The sequence below is a fragment of the Myzus persicae genome, unplaced genomic scaffold, assembly GCF_001856785.1.
Source record: "Myzus persicae strain clone G006 unplaced genomic scaffold, MPER_G0061.0, whole genome shotgun sequence".
Classification (NCBI taxonomy): domain Eukaryota; kingdom Metazoa; phylum Arthropoda; class Insecta; order Hemiptera; family Aphididae; genus Myzus; species Myzus persicae.
This window is the reverse complement of record NW_019100858.1, coordinates 458027-484112: the sequence shown is the minus strand read 5'-3', so window position 1 is coordinate 484112 and position 26086 is coordinate 458027. Positions and strand designations below refer to the sequence as shown.

The window sequence follows — 26086 nt, the reverse complement described above, 5'->3', positions numbered from 1 at the left end:
TTTTAGTTCATTGGAAACATCTCGCGACGTATATAATAGTTTTAACATAAACTATAATAATTGTAAGCTAATAACCACGTAGATAGTTGATGCTGAAAGAATGACATAAAAAAAAATATATATTTTGATATCATAATAATGACATATTTGCCTTGGAAATATACGACAATAATAGTGTAAAAATAATATTACAGCCATTTTATCATATAATAAATATTTAAAATAGGGAAAAATATAAAGTGCAAAATTGTTTGATTTAGAAACATCAATTATGATTTCATAGTTTTATAATTGTTTAAAATATTTAAGGGGTTTTTTTTTTTGGGGGGGGGGGGGGTCAACTTTAAATGGAAGTCTATTCTTTTTTAAAATAGCTCTCAAGAATAGAGTTTTGAATTACCTAATTGATGTTTTTCGTGCACTAAAATCTATTTAAAAGATGTGTTCATATTATGTTTGCAAAAAAAGTATAGGTCGCCATTTGAATTTCTAAATTTAACCCCCAAACCCCCCAAAATATTTTAAACAATTTTAAAATTATGTAATCGTAATATATGTTTCTAAATCAAAACACTTTTGCACCATATATTTTTCACTATTTTTAATATTTATAATATGATAAAATGGCTGCAACATACATTTTGTATCATCCTATATACATGTGTCGATTATCATTATGATAAACTGCCAGGTATCCACCGTTTCCAGTGGTTTTTTTCACGTTTATTTTTTTACATACATCTGTACTCCCACGTAAGCTTTTCGTCCTGCATTTTTTAAACACAACGATATTTCACGACGTGCCAACGGTGTCCCGCACATCGGCGTACATAATATTATTATTGATTAATGCGAGCAAGTCCGAACAAAATGTGAGTGTGTGTGTGTGTGTGTGTGTGCACGTGTGTGCGTGTGCGTGTGTGTGTGGCAACGGACAAACACTGTAGCTGGAATAGGTTCGTATACCTCCGGTCGACGCGTGATTTCGGCCGCCGGACAGGACACAGGAAGTTGAAATTAAATTTCAAAGGGCGGACACATGCAGGACCGGCTGACCACGACGGTCCGAACCGAACAAATATTTTCCACCGACGTCCGACTACCAATGACCATCATGGACCCTTTATGCGTTGATACATATATATAATCATAATGCATACACTCATGCCCGCGTACAGACCAAAGACCGTGGGCTGCAACGGAACCTGCTTTTGTTCGAAATAATTAAACTTTGCTTAGGCTTACGATAAATAAATATATATTATACATTGATTCGCCAAGCTTGTTCATCCTAATTTTTTCCTTTGGTTTTGAATTTATTCAAAATCCAAATTACCATGTTTTTAATTGATATAGACACATTTACCGATTGCCAATACAAAACCAAATTTTTAAATTCTTAAGATTTTATGTACCTCTCGAGAAATGTCATGTGACGATACAAACCCTTATTTTTTAAACAAGAACACCTTATTACTGTACATTATTTAAGGGATAAACGCGATAACGTTAAAGCAAGCACCGCTAATTCGGATGATCAAACATCGCTGACTGTTTAAATAAAACCTCGACTGTTTCACACTAGTTATCGGTCGACCATGCCTGAGAAGTTCACGAGAAGAAGACATTTTCAGTGTGAGGGACTTTACTTCAGACTTGAGAGACGAATGCTATGGCGGCGTTACATCAATATATTATTTTACAAGGCTGGAGGCATCGATATCATCTAATCATGGAGTATGGGAAGGACAACAATTTATTGAATAGATTAATGCGCTATGAGCCATTGTTTTAGAATAATTATTATGAAATCGTTTGATGTACAATCGTTTGAAATACAATGCGAAATTGCGAAGCGTGACATTGAAATGACCACCTATATACAAACCTCATACCTTATACTTTCGTCTAACATACATTTAAATCTTCAAAAACGTATGAAATACGATCTGTACAGGTACCTATAATAGGAACCTACAACGAGAGAGCTAAATTGGCGGAGGAGGTCACTGCATTTAATAATATATAGTGAGAAGCTGGTATACAACCGCGGTGATCATCCTGGTCCACCCTCTTCCACCACCTCCACCATCACCGACCAATAACAATACGCTTTCGTAAACAAAATCGTAACATTACAAAAAACAGTTTTCTCACCCCTTATCAGGGCTGATTTTCGATGTGCCGGCTCGATGACGTACGAGATTTTCTGGCAACACTTGTCGGACCATCTCGGGCGTGTCACCAGCGAGCACAAGGTCGTTAATATTTTAACACACATGCCTGTGATTTATACATTATGTACCTACTTATATTATAATATGACATTTCGGGCGAGTATGGAAACAGGTACGCTCACAGCTCGGAAAATGTCGTAAATAATTACATGCCGAATTTCTGATGAACATATATGTATATAATATATAGGTACATCTCACGCGACCGTGGTATAGGTATATCGGTATACCGGATACGACTCGTATATATATATATATATACAGAGATATTACATAATAAAATATACATACGATATATTATAAATGTATATTGTATATATTATATTATTATTGTGCAAAAAGCGTCATCAAATTTTCAACACTCACAGCCGGCCCAGACGAAAATCGTACACAACACATGTACTATAATACACATATTGTATATTATGTATATATAGGTACTTACACTCGCGCATACGCCCACCACCAACACACACCCACACACCCGCACACACACCCACAAACAAACACCCTCACACACGGCCGCAAGCAAACACGCTCCCGTATATGTGTGTGTGTGTGTGTGTGTGTGTGTGTGTGCGTGTGTGTGTGTGTGTGTGTGCTTGTGTGTGTATGGACCCTTAATTAGCGTGTCCCGCAGCAGATTCTGGTCGGTCGCTTTTGTCTCGCCGCCGCTCGAGCTTGAATCGAAACGGCGAAAACCTCTGCCGCGTGTGGCGTGTGTATTGTGTCCGCTCTCGCCGGTTACCGCGGTTTCCGTTGGTATTATTATTATTATTGCTCCAGCCGAAATTTTGACTTTGGGTCATTTCGAGTACAATGCACATCGTGGCTTTTATAGAATACATAATATGTGTATATATATATATTATATTAATGTTCGTGTAGCCGGCTGCTGCTCCTGCGATATAACATAACCACGATACTTGCACTTATGCATTAGAAGTGTGTGCACGGACATAATAATATATTACAATATTTAGGTCACCGAGTATAACATAATATATTATTGTTACATGTGCTGAAAAATATAACGCAGTGATGACCTGAAAGTATCCGGATACACTGCGATTATATTTAAGTATAATATCTGCTGGAAATCAATTGACAGTATTGTTTGTTTATTATTGAGACCCACCGAAATAATACCAAAATTAGAAAATTTTGAAATAATGTAAAAAAATTCAACTAGTTTGTGCATTTTTCGATGTAAAATATATCGTAGAAATTATAGATTCAAAGTAATAGTACTTCATTATGTCCAGCACCAAAGTGAGAGAATTTTTTTTCAATAAATATCCTGTCTGGGATTTTCAAACACGTCAAACGTTAGCACTAACCCAACATTACTGCACTACAGAAAGCAAACGCATTAAATTCAAACTTCTCATAAAAAGATTGAAAGGAATAGCGGAAAACAATAAGCGATAGAATACGCCGAAAATACTTTCGGTAAACAAAAGTAATAATAAAAAAAAATGCACAAAAACTATCACCACTACAAATTTGATCTCGCTTCAGATCATCTTATCATAATTATAGTCTATTAAGGAAAATCGAAAACGGGAACTTTAAAAACTTCTTGTGATTAAGTCAAGCAGGACATCGCGAATGATATGACAAAATTATACCATTTAGGTATTAAGGCTCTGAGTGGTAATAATGGTAATAATTAATACCTAACTACTATGTTATAATACCGTCGACTATACAGAATCTTTGTAAATAAAAATCGAATATAACATTCGGCTATTTACGGTGTACAAATTAAAGGATAAAGTTTTTCGAAATAACGAGAAATATAAATTATTTTTGTAATACAAAATATATTATTTTGTTTTATAAATAATTTTTTATTGCAACGAAATTATTGAAGTGGACCGACTGTGAGGTATATATATTTTAGGGCACAGTAGACATTGGTATTTTCGATAAACGGTATACTTAAATTTATTTACAGACTAATAAAAATATAGTCAAGTGTTGTTTTGGAGACGGAAAACGTTTTAATATTACTGAAAACGTTTTCGTAATAAAAGCACAAAGTTTTCGCTCATTTGAACGCGCTTGTGTTTCGGTTTGGCTTTAATTTATGAAAATCTTCGACAACAGTGTTCATTATTATAGTGTTTAGTGCTCGCACTCTTCATTTATCAACTAAAATATTTGTCACGTCATGAGAAAATTCCATAGGTACCTACATGTATTTTGCATTATTTTTAAACTCGAGTCTCGAAAACACGACATATTATGAGACACGACGAGCGTTGGAAATTAAGATTATTTTTTATTTTATACTCTGTAAAAATGAAATAGTTAAAAGCTTCTAAATGTTAGTTAAAAACTATGTTGTTATTTTAATAGGTACCTACCAAATAGTTTCACAAATGTTTCATTTTAAGTTTTCTTTCGCCTACACTGCGTGTTATCTGCACGTCAAAGTGAAATTACTTTTATGGACAATGTTTAAATACCTACACGAGAAATAATGACTAGGAAAAGAAATATGAATGACTATAATGACATCGTACATAGAATAATTATAAATTAATTATGTGGGTGTATTCTACAAAAATCGAAAGTGTACTTTTTAATTTACTCCAAAAATTTTCAAAATTAGAATGTACACCTAAGTCTTAAAATAGTTTTCTTAACATATTTTAAGCCCACTTTTAATCAAACATAATTAAACTGAAGCATAGGCCAGGCATACAAGATAATAATGACATTTTAATGCTTTTTCACTGAGCCTATTTTAAAATTAGTGTACTTATTAATAATTGTAATGTAGTTGAATAATTTAACAATAAATAATATTTGTCGGTTAATTAATTTTTGTCACATTTTAGATTTAAATGGATTAAAATCATTTATCCGCAACCATACGACGTTTTTACAACCTCAAATATTATTTTTTTATTTTTGAATATATGTGCAGATTTGCAACTCGGTAAACTGACAAACGAATAATCGCGATAATTAAAATGTATACGATTCAAATTCATAAGCGAAAAATGCTTGGAACGTTTAAAATATTAATTTAACGTGAAATATATCAAATTTGGGTCGGATAAAAAATGTATTTTTTAAGTTAATCATGAAAATTAAAAAATGCATACAGTTCGGTGTATTTTTAAATTTTACCGAATCTGCGTTATCAAGTATAATATACTAAACATAATATTGTTCATGCCTACTCTGCTGTCGTTTGACAGGATAAAAAAAGTGTATAGTATTTTTGAAAATTTATCGTTTTATAACATTCTAACAAACATTTTATGAAAAATATTATTATTGATATAAATTATAACAAAATACCTATATCATCGATGTGTGTGTATTCGTAAAAAAATAATGATAAAGTCTTTGTTTTTGTTTAAACATCTAGCTGTATATATTACTACTATGATTGTTTTTCCATTCATATTCAAATAAGCGTTTTGAATACAAAACATTGATTTTTTAATTTAAATTTTGATTACTTTTACTTATATATTTTGTAAATGGAACGCAGTTGTTGACGTTTTCGGAATTCGTTTTATTTTATTTCTCTAACTACGCAGTCACAAGATCGTAGGTACCCATATTCCATTATTTTTAGACCCTAAGACTTCGTGCAACGTCACGCTGTTTTCAATAACTCTATCTTTTTTGCATATATACAAGAGACCCTTGTAATAAGGGATGCACCAGTCGAGGAGATCTGATGGAGAGCAAGTTAGTACGGCGTGGTTAAGGGAATGCATCTCACAATATTATATGAATTTTAATTATTATTTTAAAATCGTAATTACAGTGACTGTGCGGGATGTATACACTTTCCAGTATACACATAATAATCAAAACAATAATAATAATATTGTGTCATATTATAATAATTATATTATTATTACTCACCGCCAATATATTTATATATATATAATTCATATATTACCGTTATTTCGACTGTGACCTAATTATGTTAAAGGTATCTGCAGTGTAATCTTATAGATGTGATGTGTCTAGACGCCACTGTTATAATTATTCTGCGGACGACAGTGTTTTACACGATGATAAGAACCGTGTGGAATCCGGCCAATAACCACGGAATTGAAGGTTACACCGAACGACTTACCAACCGATGTCATAATACAATATTATCGTTATATCAATCCGCGAATAATTATTCGCAGATGTCAAGTCATAGCGTACTAGAACAATACCTACAACAACAACTACTGCGGAAATAATGATTGTTTCGGAATATTAGGTATTATAATAATAATAATAATAATAATAATAATAATAATAATAATAATAATAATAATAATAATAATAATAACAGTGACATAAACAAACGAAAGGCGAAAATATAAAGCCAGCCAACCCTGAATTTTCACTTTGGCCGGTAACACGAGAGCTCAGAAATACACTATATAAGGTACTCGTTTTCATCGTTGTATATACATTATTATATTATGGGCCCCAGTGGCGTGATTTCACATCGTGCTTGCGCGGAACGTGAATATAAACCCACAACCGAATTCGGAAAATTGTTTGGATTTTTTTTTCTGACTGCACTTATTATATTATAACGATATAGTCCAACAATGTATACATATCGTTCTATACACAAACTGCAATTTATATAGCAACTTATATTTTTCGTTTGATAAGCGAAATAGCTGAACTAGCACGGGAAAAGGAGCAACCGACTTTGGTTTGCACTACTTCGCAGTATTTTGAGCAGTATATTTGCACAAGACTTGAAAACGTTTTTTTTTTTTCTTAAAACGATATTAAAGTGCCATACAGACAATTTTGGTAAGTACCTATCGCTACTACTTGAATCATTGTTCGTATAGGTATACAACTAGAGTAGGTTGTGTGTTTCTATGTTGTTCTTTGTGAGTTTTCGTTTAGCTTCGTCAGGCGTGCAGTACCGCGAGATTTACAGACAGGTGACCCGGAACGGATCGCCCTCTATACACCGGACAATCGGACACGTGGTCATACTATCGTGTAACTACAACGTCGACTACAGTATCATAAAAAAAAAATTATTATTGCTCACATAATTTTAGGTGGCCTACTCATCACAATACTGTTATACCGATTTATGAAATGTACTATTTTTCTTTGGGCCTCGTTGTACACGCCACTGGTGGACTAATCCTGCAGTACGCGATACCGGTTCGATACAATATAAATTATATCATCGACCATATTGTCATCGATACGTCTACGGCATTGCAATAACGCGGAATCGTCGGTCTCGGTGGAATGTTTAATTTCGCGGGCCATGCACACGCACGCGGTTGATTCTGTCTAGTCAAGTGTACCGCAGCAGCAGCTGTTGCACCGGTGTAGTGCGGCGGATGGCACGTCAAAACGCACTGGGCGCCGCGTCATTACGCGGGTCGCGATCCTGCGGCACCGCCGCCACTTTCGTCGGTCGAGTTTATCCAATCGGCAGATTTCAATTAAATGGCGTTTCAAAAACAGTGCTCGGAGAATCGTCGTCGTCGTCGTCCCGGGTTTGTATTATAATTGTAATTGATTTCGTGGTCTCGGATCGGCTAGCCCACGTGATGCGCTGTACAGAGTGGTCCGAAAGTGAAGTCCCGGCGACCCGGGTAGGCAAGTGAACACACGTATTAATGTTATGCCCTCGACGACGTTCGAACGGGACGCCTTTTTGCGACCGGTCGCACAGTAATAATTATAGTATTATGCATTATTATAATGTCGTAAACGCTCTCGGCACACCTGTTCCGACAGATCCGGACACGATCATACGCGTACAGCAGAAAACGATGTCCGTAAATACAATAATACCCGCCCGCGATGTTCACGGGTACACAGCTAGCGACCCATTTCGTCCCCGGCATCTCCACCCACCCACGACCCACCACATCCAACACCGTCGGCACAGCGTCCGCGGCCACTTTCCAAAGTCGACGAGAGTTCGAAGTTTTTGCCGCGGGTCGGTTTTTGTTCTTACAGTCGAACGCATTACGCAACCCGCAGATGCAGCCGCTATGGTGTCAAAGGCGTATTTTATTTCGGAGTCGCGTACCCACATGCGGTATATAATATACGTCGATATTGACCCCTATTTTTTGTCTCGACTCCAGACAAGGTTTGGTAAAACTTTTTTCAATCGAGATTCCCACAGCGCCGTCGACTATATTATTTAATATTATATGTCATATGATGCTATAGTTTTATGGAATGAAAACAAACCGACTGCGCTGCTGGCGGCCTGCAATCCACCACTCCCATCGACGACCCGGTGAAAGAATATACGCGGTGCAGGGTGTATACCTGTGGTTAAGAAATATCGCCATGTAGTTCATAATGTTTGTTAAAAATCAACCATATATAAGGTACCGATGAGGGTCCATCTAAGAACGTATTTTATTAGAGACAAATTAATGGGTGTTTGAAAATGATCACCCGGAAATGATGTCAATAATGAACTAAGTGTCCCCTCCTATTCAGATAAGCCCAATATATACAATTGTTATTATATATTATCATAAACAATATACCAATTTATTATAATGTATATTTATACGCACTCACTGGAGACGAAGTCGTCTTGGATTTCACGGCGAGTTTGGTGTCAGTTTCGAAGTGTAAATGCTTAAATACGTTTCATAAATATAATTCATGTCACACATGCTTACCTGTAAGCAAAAAAAAAAAAAAAACAGTGATTAATATCGTGTATACAGAAGACAAAAATGTATTGTAAAAGTTATATTGCAAAGGGGATAATCGCTTAAGAATTATCACCATCAATTGGTATCCTATTACTATTTAAGGCGATTAAAAATAATTAGCTTTTTTTTCTCAATTACTGCAGAACAGTGATTACACACATACGCTTTAAAAATGACCACAAGTTTGGTACCAAAAGTTTTAAGTAATTATGTGGCCAGTTTACCCAATTAACCCTTTTAATAGAGTAATCGAAGCACATTAAACCGTCAGACCTAAAACAAAGAAATACAATGGACACATAGCTTGAAGGCACAGTGTATTTATAGTTAAACTACGTTTTTTTGACTAATGAAAAAAAAATTTACGAAAATTAATCAATAACATTAAATCACAAACTTAACATTTAAGTTGTTTAAGTCATAGTATAGAATTTATATGTTTATTATATTGTGTACACTATCCGTTATTAAAACTTTTACTTTTTTCAGCAAACATAGTAATATGCAGCACAAAGTGTATTTGATATTTTGTTATAAGAGTATATTGACGTACCAATCCGATAAAAATTATACTGCCACCTTCCATTCATATTCCATGCCATAATATTATATTACGCTGTACGTAATTTTTATATTTTTTTTATTGAATGTCAACGTATATTTTATTTTACTATACCAACGAAAATGGCGAGTCTTAAAACTTCTAGAGAGATGTACTTTAAAAATTATTTGAAAATCTATTGCCCCGCGTAAGAACACATTTTAAATGAAATTTTTTTTATGGATATTGTCTTACAAAACACGATTAGGAGGTGTTTGCTTAATGCAACTACAAAGTATATAAACATACATTTTTTATGACCGTCTGAAAGTTTGAGTGAAACATTTATATCGAATTATATTCGATGGCTATTATCGATAATTTTATAATGATTAATTTCAGACTAATGTCAATTATTTCTTCACCTATTAGACAGTGACATAAATATTAAGACTAATACTTTCATAAATTAGACATCTTGTAGATTAATGTTTGTGAAGTTTAAATGCCTTGAAAAAGATATAATACAAACTATAAAACTGTGAATATGTAATATTCATCATAAACAGCATAAAATCTTGAAATTTAACACAAATGTATCTATTTTTATTTTGGGTATAATATTTATTAATTACTCAATTATACATCGTACATGCTACGAATATAGACATTATCATTTTAACAAATGAAATCGTTATACTTGTATCATTTAATAATTAATAATTCTAACAACAAAGGAATTAATCATTTTCTTAATTCAAACAAAAAATATTAATTTAAAAATATATAAATAAAGTATTACCCTTTAAATTCTCTTGTAAAATTTCTCCGAACTTCGAAGTAAAGCTCATCAGCCCTAGTTTTTATGAAACGTTAGCTGATGTAATGATCGATGTAACTCTACCATTAGATATGTGTGGTGCTTAAGGATAATGGAACTAAGGCCTGTGATTAGTCAAGCGCTCAAAACATGTTTCGTGTTTAGTTAATTATTATTTATGATAACGCCAAGCCACTCGTGAATGATCCATGAAAATGGTTTTAGGTGGAAAAACTTAAGTAAGTATTTCATATTCAACTTTGCCGAATTCGAACAAACTTGGAGAAGAAAATTTTTTGATAACTTAAATACAATCCAAATCTTTAATTCACAAAAATTTATATTTTTTCGTTTTTTTCACATGTTTATTACACATTAGCGATAATAATGATTGAAAAATAAAAAGCTACGACATGGAAAAAGTTCTTTTCTGTAAAGTGTATGCTATTTGAAAAATCTGCTGTAGGTATACAGTACATAGTCGTAAGTGTGTCCCTCGCAAAACCGTTTTTCTATATTATAATCTCGTTGTTGCGAAAAACGACCTTGTTGGTCACTACAACTGACATGGGACAGCTTTTAAAACACTCTTAATTAGTATTTAAATACGTAATATTGTTTTAATATTTATAATTTTAATATTTCTCACAATGTGTTTAAAATTTCCTATACCATACCCCTTAAATAGCCGGTGTCCTATATAATAACCGTCATCATGTACAGGTATACATAATTTAATTATTATATCCTTAGCGGAGGGCGCCGTAAATACCGCTTGCTGCAACGTCCTCGTGGATTTTTGGATCATCGTGCATTATTATAAACCGTGAAACACTGTACACACGCCCGTACAATTGTATACAATATATTATATAGATAGGTGTTCGGCGAACAACATTTAATGGCGTATTTTAAGGGTCTCCTTTGTAGTGGAAACCCGTCTCTGAAGGCTTTTTACGCACGAAGGCCCCAGGTCAGCCTTATACACGCAAAAGGACAGATCCGAGATAGAACTTAATTGGTTTTTTTTCTTCTCGACAAAACGGAATTAATTCGTTTTTAATAAACACCCCCCCCCCCCCCAGGACCTACTAGCCCGGCGCAGCCGATATCCCCTGCGAACGTATTTTACTCTCGTCCTGTCGTTTCTAAATGCATTTGGCCGGCAATATTATTTGTGTTTAATTTTATGTATACTATCATTATCATCGACGTTCGTCCGGGACACGAATAATAATATCTCCGATGAACGTATCTTAATTCGTAATCCTGGCCGACCCCGCTACAACATAACCATAATATACCACATACCCTTCCTACCGCAGTTTTATTATTAACACAATAATATTGGCATTGTGAGAAAGCGGTTGAAATTAATAGCGGAGAATTAACGATTCGGTCGATCGTATTGCCAAGCCTGCTAGAACAATATTTTTCAAAACAAACGATTATCCAATGGCGCATCAGCCAATGAGAGAGCGAGAGAAGAATTCGAGGGGGCACCTTTCGCTTGTGGCAGTGAGTGTGCGAGGTCGATTTTGGATTCAGTCGGGTCCTAGAAATAGCTGCTGCCGTGCTACGAGAAAATAATCGCGTTTCCCCGGAAATAATGTTTGCCAAAGTTGTGACGGCCATTATTATATTGTTACTGGCGAAGAGTGAAAAATCGTCGTCTTGCTCGGCGTGCAAGTAAAAATATAAACATTTAATAATATTGTGTACATGTTTAAATATCTCGCCGAGAGCGTGATGCAACCGTACAAGTTTATGGTGAGCGAGTAAGAGTGATTGATAGAAACAGAGAGGGGGGAAAGAAAAACCACACCCCAACTTTGAATAGGTGAGCTGCGGGAACAATAATATTATTATTTATATTATCGATGAGTACATCGTGACGTATGTCTACCCCCTCGATTATGTTAGTAGAATGAAAGCCGGTGTTTGAGTAACGAAAAAATAAACTTTTCACCTACCGATATATAATTGGATTCGGTTAAAATGAGCCTTCCCCACCCCCGCCCTCAACCCCTGCGACCAAGGGGTAGGTATTGAATAATATTATAAATATTGTTGTTCGTATCGGCGCATCTTTGCCGAGTGCAGAGATTATAAGCCCAACAAACGCTCTATTTTTTTACTCATCGATTGATGAAATATTGCACTTAACCTAAAATGAAATGCGCTCAAACCGCAAAAATATTTATAATATACGATCGATGCAAAATGTGATAACTTATTATTACCCTCGTGGTGTCGATAGCATCTAATCTGCTGCAGTCGTTCAAATAGCGCACCGCAAGTCCTTATTTTCCATTGCACATAATAATTCAAATGCCATTCAGAATAATATTTAATATTGATATGATTACAATATTATATTAGTTCCCCTATGGTTATATTATGTGTGTTGCAATTGCTGAGAACAACAACTCAGTAACTCTGTTACATAATATAATAACATATTTTTTTTTAGTCTAAACCGAATGATACTATTATTTCTATTAAATACCAATTAAAATATTGTCATCCATATTAAATCTCACGATACACAATATATTTTATGCTCATCGTGGCGTTTATGATAATACAATTTGATTTCACCAATTATTTAATTTTATCATATAATGTGACTGTGATAATATTATAGTGTATCATATTTTGACCTATTAAATGAGAACTCCTATATGAACTCGTATATGGAAGAGAAAACATTTTTTTTTTTCATTTTTTTATAAAAATATTTGATAAATTAGAAAAACACTAAGAAAAATCACTCACCGATTTGTTTTCAAAACAAAACGCAAAATATATATTGAATCAAAGTAAACAAAGAAATATCGTACACATAATATTATACCTCTATACTATTATGCGAAAAGTTTGAAAAGTTTTATCAAGTCTGTGCGGATTGCGTATTTATTTGTTTTTTTTTCGTATTAGGTGTATATCATTATTCATCTAATAACGGTTGTTTAATGTGTTTTATATACATTTTCAAAGTTAAAACTATTATAACGCGTAATCTTAAAAACTATATATAGTTTCGGAGTGGATTATAATACGAGAAACTCTCGAGTACACTCTTTGGCCTAAGGGTAAGATAATTAAAAGATTATTTTAATGAGATACCTTAAAAGCGTAGTATAACTCAATTTCTATTTAGCCGTAAAATATATAATAATATAATATATTATGATAAAATCAATACGATGCAAAAAGGCATAATAATGCTGTGTAATATAAACGTATACGATTCCTCTGACATATTATAATTATTATAATATTATGTAACTATTATAATCGACACTCTCAGACCTAACGAAATTAAAAATAATATAACGAAAAAATAACTGTTATAATAGCATTGTATTATTGTATAGAGACATCAACGTGACACGTTTACGACGACAACTAAGTAGATACCTACGACCAAATGGTAAAATAAATGGTACAATAAAGTACCAACCGCACCTGCAAAAATGTACCTACGACTGTAAGTATAATATACATTTGCGTATACCACGTATACCACCTCGTCCTATTATGTATTGCGTATTTTATACCGTTCTAGGTATTACCGGGTACTTTTGGGTGATGGGAAAATTAACGACCCCTATAAGTGCGAGGTCGCAGATCGTACGTGTAATATAAGAACAGATTTCGCGACTCGACGTCTGCAGAATTTCTAAAAACAATGCCCAGGGACGACGACGACTCCGTAACAACAAGTCGTCCGTAATTATTTACTGCCGTATAGTGGTACTGCGTTTAATTATTCTTAGGCCGATGATGCGCCCCCGAGGCTTAATTTGATTTGTCTTCTGCGCACGCGCACTTATAAAACCACTCCGCTGAATTTCGCTACAACAGCGGAAGGGACAGGTACGTAGGCTACATTATTATTTATTTGTAGTTGTATTTCGATGGAATACTAATACCACATCTAAAATCAGTGGCGCCCTTTTGAGGGGAGGCGAGGTAGGTATTTGTCCCTGTCTGTTTCTAATTTCTAAAAGCAGCCTTGTGCCTTGTTATTTCCCGACTAACATTTATTATATTTAAAAAAATGCCTATCCCAGTATACTGAGAAATTACTGTCAAAATTGATAGTTAATAGTTAAAATATACCTATTTATTCTGTACTTTTTTAAAGTTATCTATTACTAGTTCCCCCTCCCCCACTTTGGCAACAATAATAGCAATAGCTATATAATATTATATGATTTATCTAAATAAAAATAGTTATAATAATAATAATATAAGCATTATCCGTATTTTTGAACGTGGAAAAGTCGATCGTTCTCGTGGATTAATTTAGTAATCCCAATGTTACTGCAGTGCCCCGCGGCAAAGGCAAACTATTACGATTTTCGGTAGCACACACAGCACGATAATACTATTATTATTGTTATTATTATTATTATTATTGTCATTATTATTTATAGTCTATTACGCGAGCGCACAACAACCTACCATACACAATTTATGCTCGTGTATAATAAACGCTTTGGGTATTGTGTTTGCGTATGATAATAATATTATTATGTCATTCTATAATGTATAATATTATTATATTATGTTATAATTAATGTATAACATTCTACGACGATCGTGTGTGGCGTCGAGGCGGGAAGGGTAAACCAACAACCGATATAATATTGTTCGAAGACGTGTAGCTGCCATGTCTTAATAATGCACCCGGCACCGAGCGATCCATACCCGCCGATTTCGAATTAATTTTGAAAATGTTGTCTATATGTACCTTCTCTTATCCGAAACAGTACACACTTACAGTTATACATTTGAAGCCGACCTTATAGTTGTTAGGACGAATGCCAAACAACTGGACTGGACTGGAATGTTCCACGGAGAAGACAAAAAAATGTTAATACGGTCACCGATTAAACAAAAACGTAATTTAATTGTATCAGTCGAAAACGTGAAAACGTCGAAAAAAACCGTTGTCAAGTAAGGACGACTATACAGTAGACGCGATTATACAATCCGTTTACGTTCTGCTATCGTTAAAACCCGATGGTAATAATAATGTGCTTTTGTGTTTAGGTTCGATCGCCCATTTTCAATTTGATGGTATTCGGCGTAATGTCAATGGTGAATGACGATTTCGATATCCACTGTAATAGTAATAATAATATGATGACAACGATGATGATGATGATGGTAAAAATGTATGTACATCAGTGTCTTCTGACCCTTTATGTTGTATAACAGTATCATTATATACACGTTACGTTATTCTCTCGTCTAAAATATTGTTTACTGGATTTCATTTTTTTTTTTTTATACCCCCCCCCCCCCCCCCGAATCGAAGTCTAACGCTGTCCAAACGAATATCCTCATGATATCATGTCATGTCCCACTCTAAAAATAGAAATCATCGTCGTCGTGGTCGTCATCATCATCACCTCTACGGGTACCATCGACTACGGAGTACCTACGACCGTTTCGGCGGTACCTATCCGATTTACCGCGACATTTAAACTGCAATACGGCGCACACAATGTAAGCAAACATACACACACACACACACACACACTTAAAACAGAGTTTAGCGTTGTATTTAGTTGTCGCGGTCGAATTCCAAACCGGAAATGCAATCACCGCCGCTAGCGTCTACCCTTTTCTCTGGCGGACGACTGTACAACAACTGCTGTTGTGGCGATAATATGTATACGCCGCCGATGAATATTCATCGAAACGAAAATAATATTAATTATGGTGCGGACCACGACCGGGGCCGATATTTGACTAACGAAAACGCCGTATTTGTATAAAATATTACTATATATATACACTGCACATTCCCGAAGTTCAGAAATATCATAATTATTGTTATTAATAATAAGTTTATATATACATATACGACGTCCGTACTCCAAGTTTTCTCGGAGGAAAGTTGTTTTATAGCTTTTATATATTTTTTTTTATTATAATATTTTTTTTTGGTCTTCGAATTATGTGCGATTTAATTTGAATGATTAACCCGAAAGTTTTTAATATTGTAAATATTTGCATTTCGAGATGCTAATTTAATGTCGAGTGTAATGAATCGATTTCCAACCCTTCCACAGTTCCCACCTCCCTTCGCATCATCGGGACACTGCAAATTTTAAACACAATATATGCACAAAGTAAGGGTGTTAAACACTACAACACTCGAAATCGAAAAAATTTCACAAGCAAACGAGAGAAAATAATAGAAATTATATAATGTGCGAAAAAAATGATTAAAAAAAAACCGACAATAAAATATGCTCATTTCAATGTTACACATACGAGTTAATTTCATCGGAAATCGTATTGACATTTTTATCGTACTCACTCAACACTAAATAACAGTGAGACAATAAAAACCTTTCAGAAAAAAAATAATAGTATCACATTCGTGAAGCTGCAGCAATAATCGTTGTAAATTAAATTATATATTTGACGACATTTTATTTTATTATAAAAACGAACAATTTTATGATGTTTTTCACCTCGAGTCTTTGAAGTTTTTTAAGCTCAGCTGCAGACATCACGAGTACCTACAACGTATAATATAATATGGCTTCGACATAATAATTTACTGTTTGGATCTGTTCAAGTATATTTTATTCTTCCTTCACAGCTTGTTTGTTATAATGTTTTATATAAAATAAATTCGTATGACTTCAATAATACTACACCCGTAGTAGCCAATGATGGACTCGGATGCCGAGGCTCTAAAAAAATAAACTAAAAATGATAATAAAATTACAATATAATATATGCATTAACCAGAATTATAAATAGTTTGAAAAACCACTAGCCACTATAAATTGTACGCGGTTCAATCTCGAATTGTTTTATTGACATCAATGACATCCCAAATCGTTCATAATAATTTAGGTTGGTACATAGTAACACTATAATAGAACGTCGACATTAGGTACGTTTGATGTTAATATTATTATATTCTGACCATTAGAATATTTTGGTAAACATTAGTTAAATATGCTAAACGTTGGACAGTCGAATATAATAATTATCAAATTACCTCTATATCTATATATTATAATATTATAGCAGTGTCAATAATTGTGTTTACCGTATTGTTAAGGCTGAAATCACGTTACCTGCGTATTTGTTAATTATCGTGACGTTAATGATTGGCCGTCGTTTAGTGTATTTTATTTGTTTATACACGCGTTTTTTTTAAAGCGCTCGTAAGCAAACAACAATAACAACAACAACAACAACAACAACAACAATAATAATAATATGCTGTATATAGATAAGAATATATATATATATATTTAGAACGCCAGATCGTATACGTATACACATAATATTATATTTTACAAAACCGAGACTAATTAATAAAATATGCACGATTTTATGTAATTATTGGTTATTCTTTTTTTTACTCGGAGTATTTTTTTTAATTTACACTCGGCTATTTCAATATTTTAAATACATACGCTAATAACATGCGATAAAATACTAATTTAATATTTTAAATACACACAGGTACGGGGTAAAATATGCAGCAGTCACTTTGCAACGATGACGTATACATTTTAAGGTCATAACATTATTTTATTTGGACAACGTGCACTTCGTATTATTATTATTATTATTTTTAGTATCGTGCATTGTACAAATAAAAAAAAAAAAGTACATAGACTGGAAAAACAAATCCGACCAAATCTAGTGTATTCATAATATTATAAGGCAATACGGGGAAAAATCGCCGGCCATAATCTAATATTTTTCAAAACGATAAGTCATGGAAAATGTACGAATATATTATTATTATTATAACGTTTTATTTTAGCGTTTTTATCGGCATGTATATATTTGAAAATATCCCTTATGGGGCACGCAGCAGCATATTATACATATATATTGTATTATCCTCGATTCAGCTTTATTTTTATTATTTGTAATCCCCGACGAAAGTTTAACCCTAATTAAGTGTTTTGTTTTTTTTTTGTCGCGCATATTGTACAATATATCATATAATATTTTAACCGGGACATAACGTTATGTAACTTTTACATCCGGAACCACTAAATACAATAACGAAAACATACATATATTATTTAATTATGCACACTCAATATCGTGCACGGTGTTTCTTATATTTAATTATATATTCACGACCGTGTGCTTGGTGCTCCCGTATCATCTATTTATATTATTTCGCACTCGTTCGTTCTGGTTTCGAGTATCGTATACACACTCGCGTGTTGTAAAAAAACAAAATAAATATAATAAACCCATCCAAAACCAACAGCAGCAGTAGCAGCAGCGAGAGAACTGTATCGTTCTTGCCGCTTTAAATATTTTTCGAGGATATAACGACCTTTAATATTATATATATATATTATGTTTATATAATATCTAGACGAACAATAGCCGTGCATTCACATTATTTTTTTTCCACCGCGGCGCAACCACTAGACTTGCAGTGCTGCGGCGATATTACACGTACATATATACATAGAATATTATGATATTTATATACATATTATACATATATATATATACGAGCATACCCTTTTTTTTTGTATTTTCATTTTTAAAAACATTACGTACATTACTCAAGAGAAGTTACCCCGAACGCGTATATAATAATGTATAGGCCGTAAGGGGGTATGTTAATAATAAAAAGTGAAAAAAAACGAGGGTGTGAACCGACTTTCGTTTTATTACTTTAGCCAAGTCGAATGACGTTTTACGACACACTTAAAGTGAAAAGGCGAGAAGGCGTCGCGTCACGATAGTGCTCGCGGCCGATATAATAATAATAATATCGTGGATAAGGTTTTTTCCTCGCATTAATTTTTCCAAAGCAATACGTACCTAAGTTTTTCGTAGAGACCACGAATGCGAAACGTTTCATGTCGTTACAGTCGCTGTAGACACTACACTTTACGTTCCAAGTGTATGGGTACAAAAAAACGGTATACCGTGGTATAAGCAGGTTGAACGTGAGTACAGCGTGTATTACAATAATATAGACTGTGAGCTAGTACGCGGTTAAGCAAACATTTAAATATCATTTTCGAGTACCAGCCGAAAGCGAAGTAGTCATTTTGAGACGATTGTAGTCTTGGCAATAGACATCCGTACTTTACGGGTAGGATGCGAATCGTAATAATATTAATAATTTAGGGCTCGGAAGTTGTTTGAGTCGCATATTATGTTCTCGAATTATAGCAGACCAAGCTGAAAATCCGAGCTATACAAATACAATATGGCGAGGCTAAAAATCAAAAATTTAAAATGCATATTTTGCATATTTTGTCAATCTCAATTGGAAATTGCATATTTCTTGACTTTTATACGCCTATTATAGATATTTTAAATTTTATAATAAAAAGATCATTTTCTCTCTTAAGCTGTGTATTTTAATAATGATATTGAATATAAAACTCAATATTGTTTAATGTAGCCATGTAGGTATTCATTGTTACCGTCAAACTCAACTATGAATTTAACGACTACGGTCACGGTGCAATGTTCATGATTTAATGTCTGTGTCGCACTAATATTAATTCTGATGTACTTTATTTTCGAATATATTTGCAAACAAGTTTTATCCACATTTTAAATATTAGATATAAATTTATTTTTCAATATTTTACATTTCTTTTAGTGCAAATCAATTACAATAACATATTAAAATGATTGACCTAACAATTTTGAAATTATTAATCAATTTTTGCATACATATTTTACAATTTTTCCTTTTTTAGCTCCTATAACTTTCGAGCTCTAACTATTACGTTAAATACATATTATTATAATTATTCTGGGAAGGAGAATAAATAGTCGTAAAAAATGTGGTGAATAAATAGTCAAAACACACGTAAGCGGGATTGTGCGAATCGATATTCGAGCGCAAGAGCAAAATCAACCAATATAATATTATATAATCGTAGGTATACAACCTTATAACTGTAATCGTCATACACGAGTATTATTTATATAAGCAGGATAATAATTTCCGAGAATTTCGAAAATAGTCAACTCCGATCAGAAAGAGAGAGAGCGAGTGAGAGGGAGAGCCATAGGTCACATATTATATTGATTTTCCAACGACGTTTGCGAGAATTTTTTCCAGCCAACACTTTTCGGGCAGTTATTATAATATGGAAAATAAAGCTTAAAGAAAGTTTGTGGCACATATTCTATAGATAAGAAATCGAACACGTTCCTATTATACCGGTTACCGTATAATCGACTTTTCTCGGTATGTCGGTTGGTTCAATCGGTATACGTAGTAAACGCGTTTCGAGTAAATAGCCGAGAAACGTAAACAAAACATAATTTTCAACACGTAATACCAAAACCTAGGTCCGCGGCTGTATGAGTCGGTTATTTTTGATTTAACGATTTTTAAGGCATCGGCAGGTCATATAAGAGTGACGATAGGTTTTGTTTTATTTGTTGAAATGACATTATTTCGTGTTTATTTATAGATTCCATTATTTTTTTATTTACCTATACGTCTCAACTGCTTTATGTTATTGGCATTTCTGAAATGCTTTACATTATAAAGATTCGCGTTAAACATTTTAAGTATAACACATGAAAGGTTTATGTTGATTTAATTAAATGTGATTAATGTATGTGTATTCGTCATAATTTTCGGATAAGGTTCGTCTCTTTGACTAGTTGAACACGAATAGATGTGGTCTCTGAAACGGGTTCTAGTTTTTCACATAGCTGTAGGGGAGCATCAGTCGCTTATTTTTTTATTTCGAGTCAAACATATTATACATATTATATTATTTATTTACCCTAAAGCCGTGTGGAGAATATATGACTCGGTACTTATACACTCAGAGAACATCATTGAAATCCAATAATATTTTAACAGCCGTCATATTATTTTGCAACGGGATTATTAACGGTCCACTCGGGACGAAGTTATATCGTGTAATTATTATTAGGTACACTATTTTATTTGTTTATACTTTCCGTTCGAAATTAAAAATAAAATTGGGAACGTGACGGATAATAATTACCGTCATCGTCATTATGTTATTTAAGTATCCGATTATTGTATTGTACAATATAATATAATTTAATATAATAGGTTTCTATACGCGCAATATGTATGGATTAATTAATTAAATAGTCGAGTACGAGTTTTCAGTACTGACGTGAAAATCCGATTAGCAGTTTATTATATCACTATTAAATATAAAATACTAATCGCATTAAAAACATTTACTATTTCCTGACATATAATAATAATAAGCTAATAACCTACTAGCCGATGCTGTACCACGAATATAAAAAAAAAAAATTATATTATATTATACCATATTACATATTATAACATATTTATCACGATCATTATCAGATTATTAATTAACCGAAGAAAATAATATGTAAAAATACTGTTACACGATATTCGTATACCGGGAACCTATACATAATATCCAAACATGTTTATTTTTTAATAGGTTTTGCTATTTTTTTTTTTGTATTTCGTACAATATAACATTATTATATTAAAATGTACATAAAATATTTGTTTGTTGCGGCGTTCACCGCATGATTTGAGTACAGTTTTAATATAATATTATAATGTTGATAATAGTTTATTAAAAACAAATATACCCAGCGTCACAGATGTTCGGTTTCCGTTTTTGTTCTCGACGTAAAAACAAAAAAAAAAAAACTCGCTGGAGTTTTCATCGGCATACGTAAGGAAGGGGAAGAAATATGTCGAGTGATTATGTATAGATACATAAGTAGGTAATTTTTAATTTTAAATCAAACCTTTCGACCTATGGAATATTTCCTTAATATACTATAATAAATTATCTTATGGGCCAATATACAGTATTATGATTTATGATTATCAACCGTCTGTGAATAACAATAATTGTTGTTGTCATAGTTGCGTTATAAACGTGTCGTTGTTCCATCTGCAGTAATATACCTAATATGGTATGTATATTATAATTATTCGTAGATCGAGTGGTACAGATTTATATTTGTTTATTCTTTTATAGCGATATGCAGAGGACGTTAAAAGATTTAGGGTTTTCCTAGATTCATGAAATATACAGGATAATACTACTTAGATAATTCTTCTGTCAGTTAAAAGTTTAAAACGTATATCTATGTTTGAAAAAGCATTAAGGTTTTTGAACATTTTCTTCTTTTTGCATATAGGTAACCTGAAGTATAACCAATAAAAACATAAAACAACATTAAAAAAAAAAATTAATTACATTTATTGACGTTATCATTATTCAAGTTTTTTTTTTTTTATCGAGTGCAACATCATATATTTTTAATAATTATTTTTGCAGCATTACTGAAAAATGTCAACTTAACTTAACTCAACTAAAAATCATCATTAACATTACTTGTCCAGACTTGAATGTAGTATACAAGTTTTATTATTTAGAAATACCTACTTATTTATTAATATTTATACAAATATTTGATTTTATATGTTATGTATAATTTATGGTATCATTAAAATATATAATAATATTATGCATGTATATTGTGTGGTATTCATTTCGAGCACAGATAATTTAAAACGTAAATATTAATTTTCATACTTTTTAACACATATGTTTTAATTTGTTTCATTGTTGTTATTTATTTATTTATTTATTTTTTTAACCGTTTACAAATAGTTTTGCGAAAATAATTACAAAACTTTATACCATAATAGCATATGCATACAACGGCGTATTTGATACATACAATGATTTTAATTAACACTGTTTTATGAAAGATTGCAGAGTAGTCGCCAGTCGGTTAAAATGTTGCGATACTGTACAACCATGAGTGTACGGTTAGGTTAGGTCCGCACGATTGTTTACAAATCCACGTGAATTAATATTTGATTGGTAACAAAGGGACACGCAAAAACATATTATTATTAACACATTACGGCTCTGCTTAGAGACGTTGATTAAAATAATATTATATTATACTACGCGAGTGATGGGAAACAATACAGCATGTGGGTACATACCATATTATATGAACATTTTGTCTCTATAATATAATATAGAGTGATACATTATAATATTATAATATCGTATAATTAGCCCATTACTTGTCTTATATTTTATTTTATATTTTACGCGAAGACGAGAATACTTCGATATTTGTAAAAAAAACAAAAAAAAAAAATAGTACATAATATATAAAATTTTATTTTTTTATTTTTTACAATACGATATTCCTAACTTGAGCTATCCGCATCTGGTAATAATAAATAAATATAACATAATATTATTATGAAATGGGGTACCTTTATGATATTATTTAATATTCGTTTTCCACGATATTCTCCGTCTGGTGTAGCTAATAGAATTGTACGCTCAAAGCTACCACCGTCGGATCCACGGTTACATTATTTGTGTTTTAGCAATTTTCCCACTCGTGACGATATGGAAATAATATAAATCCGAACACCTATGACACGGGCGCCATTCCGTCTGCAGTCGACGGGTACCTACATCAATTTCATAATGTAGTAGTATATTATTTTGAAAAACTCATTCGAGGAGGATACGAGTCGTCCATTTTCATCAAACTACGAATAATATTATACGCACTGTGGCCCACTTAACATGCTGTTACTGCACCTATCATCGTGTATTCCTCTAACGCCTTATGAATTTATTCGAATTATAATTTTTTGACATTTTCAAGTACCTATTAGTGCTTATTTTAGGACCATATTTTGAAATTCATTGATTATTCATACGGTTTAAGGAGCGTCACGTGGGGCGAATCCTTCTTAGATTCTGAGTTCTGACCCACTGAGCAATGAATAATATACTGATATTATAATAAAGTGTGGGTTTTTTTTCTATCTGTCATCAACTTTAGGTTAAAATCAAATGCTTTGATTTTCAACTCTGTGATGGTTTCTGGTAGCAAGTTAAAGGATCTAGTCGCTACTTAAGGGGGGGGGGGGGGTGTCAAAAATAACAGTCTCTTCTCGATGAATTTTTTTCATATGCGATAATATATGCTTTGAATTTAAATTTAACAAAGGTGATATATTACAGTGACTTAATTCGTCCATGACGAGGTACACTCGACACTCTCTACTAATTACTATACAGCAGACAGGTAACAGACTTTTTTTTAATGAGAACCGTCATGTTGTTTTTGTGTAAATTGTTAAGCATATGATTATTTTGAAAATGCATTCAATATATTTTATTATGCATCTACATAAAAATTTGAACCAGTGGTTTTGCGTTATAATAACTTTAAGTGCTAAGAATCATAAGTCCACCATAACAGGTATGTGTAGTGTATGAACGTCCTACCTTCCTCCCCTGGGGGAGGGGATTATGATCGGATTCCAAAAGTATACCTAGGTTTATACTATATTACTATGTATATTAATATTATTATAGAGAATAAAACAACATGAAAAGTCAACGACTAGTAAACTACATAGTATAGTATAATTATCGATTAAATATAAAGTATTAATTGTACGATCGAGTACCCTCGTCATACATTTTCTGATCATATAATTCAACGTTGTCAAGAGTACATAATCGTAGCAGACCCTTATAGGAGGTCATACATATTTTATTGTCACGCTCGTACTCTGTATATCGATTATAAATAAGTGTTTTGAAAACCAAACGCTTCTGACGGCCAAACAATTTATTATTTATTTCGAATTTTGATCTTTTTATCAATAAAGAATTGGATAGTGATGGTGCGAGACGTGCCTACAAAATGACAATCACGGTGTCGTTGGCGCCGTTAAGTCTCGCGAGACTACGAGGGCTTCTCTTCGTCCGAATTTCCGAGATATTTCACAGGTTTAAGAGCACACGAAACATTATCATCGTAGTGTGCACGCGACTGCAGATGACGAAAGTCATGAATGTCCGTGCACGGGATTTGATAGACGATGTACCACCGAAACGACCAGACCTCGATCGGCGCATCGGAAGTATAAATAATAATTAATAATGATAATAATAATAATCGAAATGCGAGTGTGCTTGAATCGCGAGCGTGGCCATGTGGGTGCGTGGGGGTGCGGGGCTGCGAGCAAAACTTCTCGCACCCAACTATATACTATCCACCCACACTCGGCGGTGCTCCGTGCCTTTGTATTGATTTTTGTTAACACTTTTACAGCTATATTTTAATAATATACCACTACCTGGCCGCTGCAATCACAGAATAAACCAATCACTGTGGTGTCATACCGACAAAGAATTATTCAATTATTATATGTATAAGAAGCACGTTCAATCAACTAATTCGTCATTTGTATCCGTTGGCCATTTATTTTAATTATTCGAGACGTAGGTACATCATAACATGCGATTACGACACAAGTTACTATGCGCGGGAAATGTCGACTTTTTAAACTCGGCGAACCGTAGTTTGGATATTTTGAATAATGCGTATTGTATTGTGTGCATAGAAAACAAGCCATTTTAATTTAAAGGTGCTTACAGCTGCAAAATAATCGAGAGTGAGTTCTTACTGTGACGACGGAGGTGTACTTTTGCAAAGTCTTTATTATTTTTTTTTTTTTGTAACTCTCTTTCTCTCGCTCTCTGTCAGACATCCCATAAATCGATCCAGCACACAACAACGAGTTACGGTGCGATAAAATAATAATAATAATCGGTTATATATATATACACGCACGAGAGCCGGACTAGAGCGCTGAAAGTTAATATCAGCGTAAAATATGGTTTTGTCGACACGCGCGTTTTATATATATTTATTATCAACGGACCGCAATAATCCGGCC

The 26086-nt window shown here is 33.2% G+C and overlaps 1 protein-coding gene across 1 annotated transcript in view; it reads right to left on the bottom strand.

Annotated features, from left to right (window-relative positions):
- Window positions 1-26086, bottom strand: part of LOC111026478 (neuroligin-1-like) — a 278641-nt gene that overhangs the window by 117313 nt on the left and 135242 nt on the right. The window lies entirely within an intron of this gene.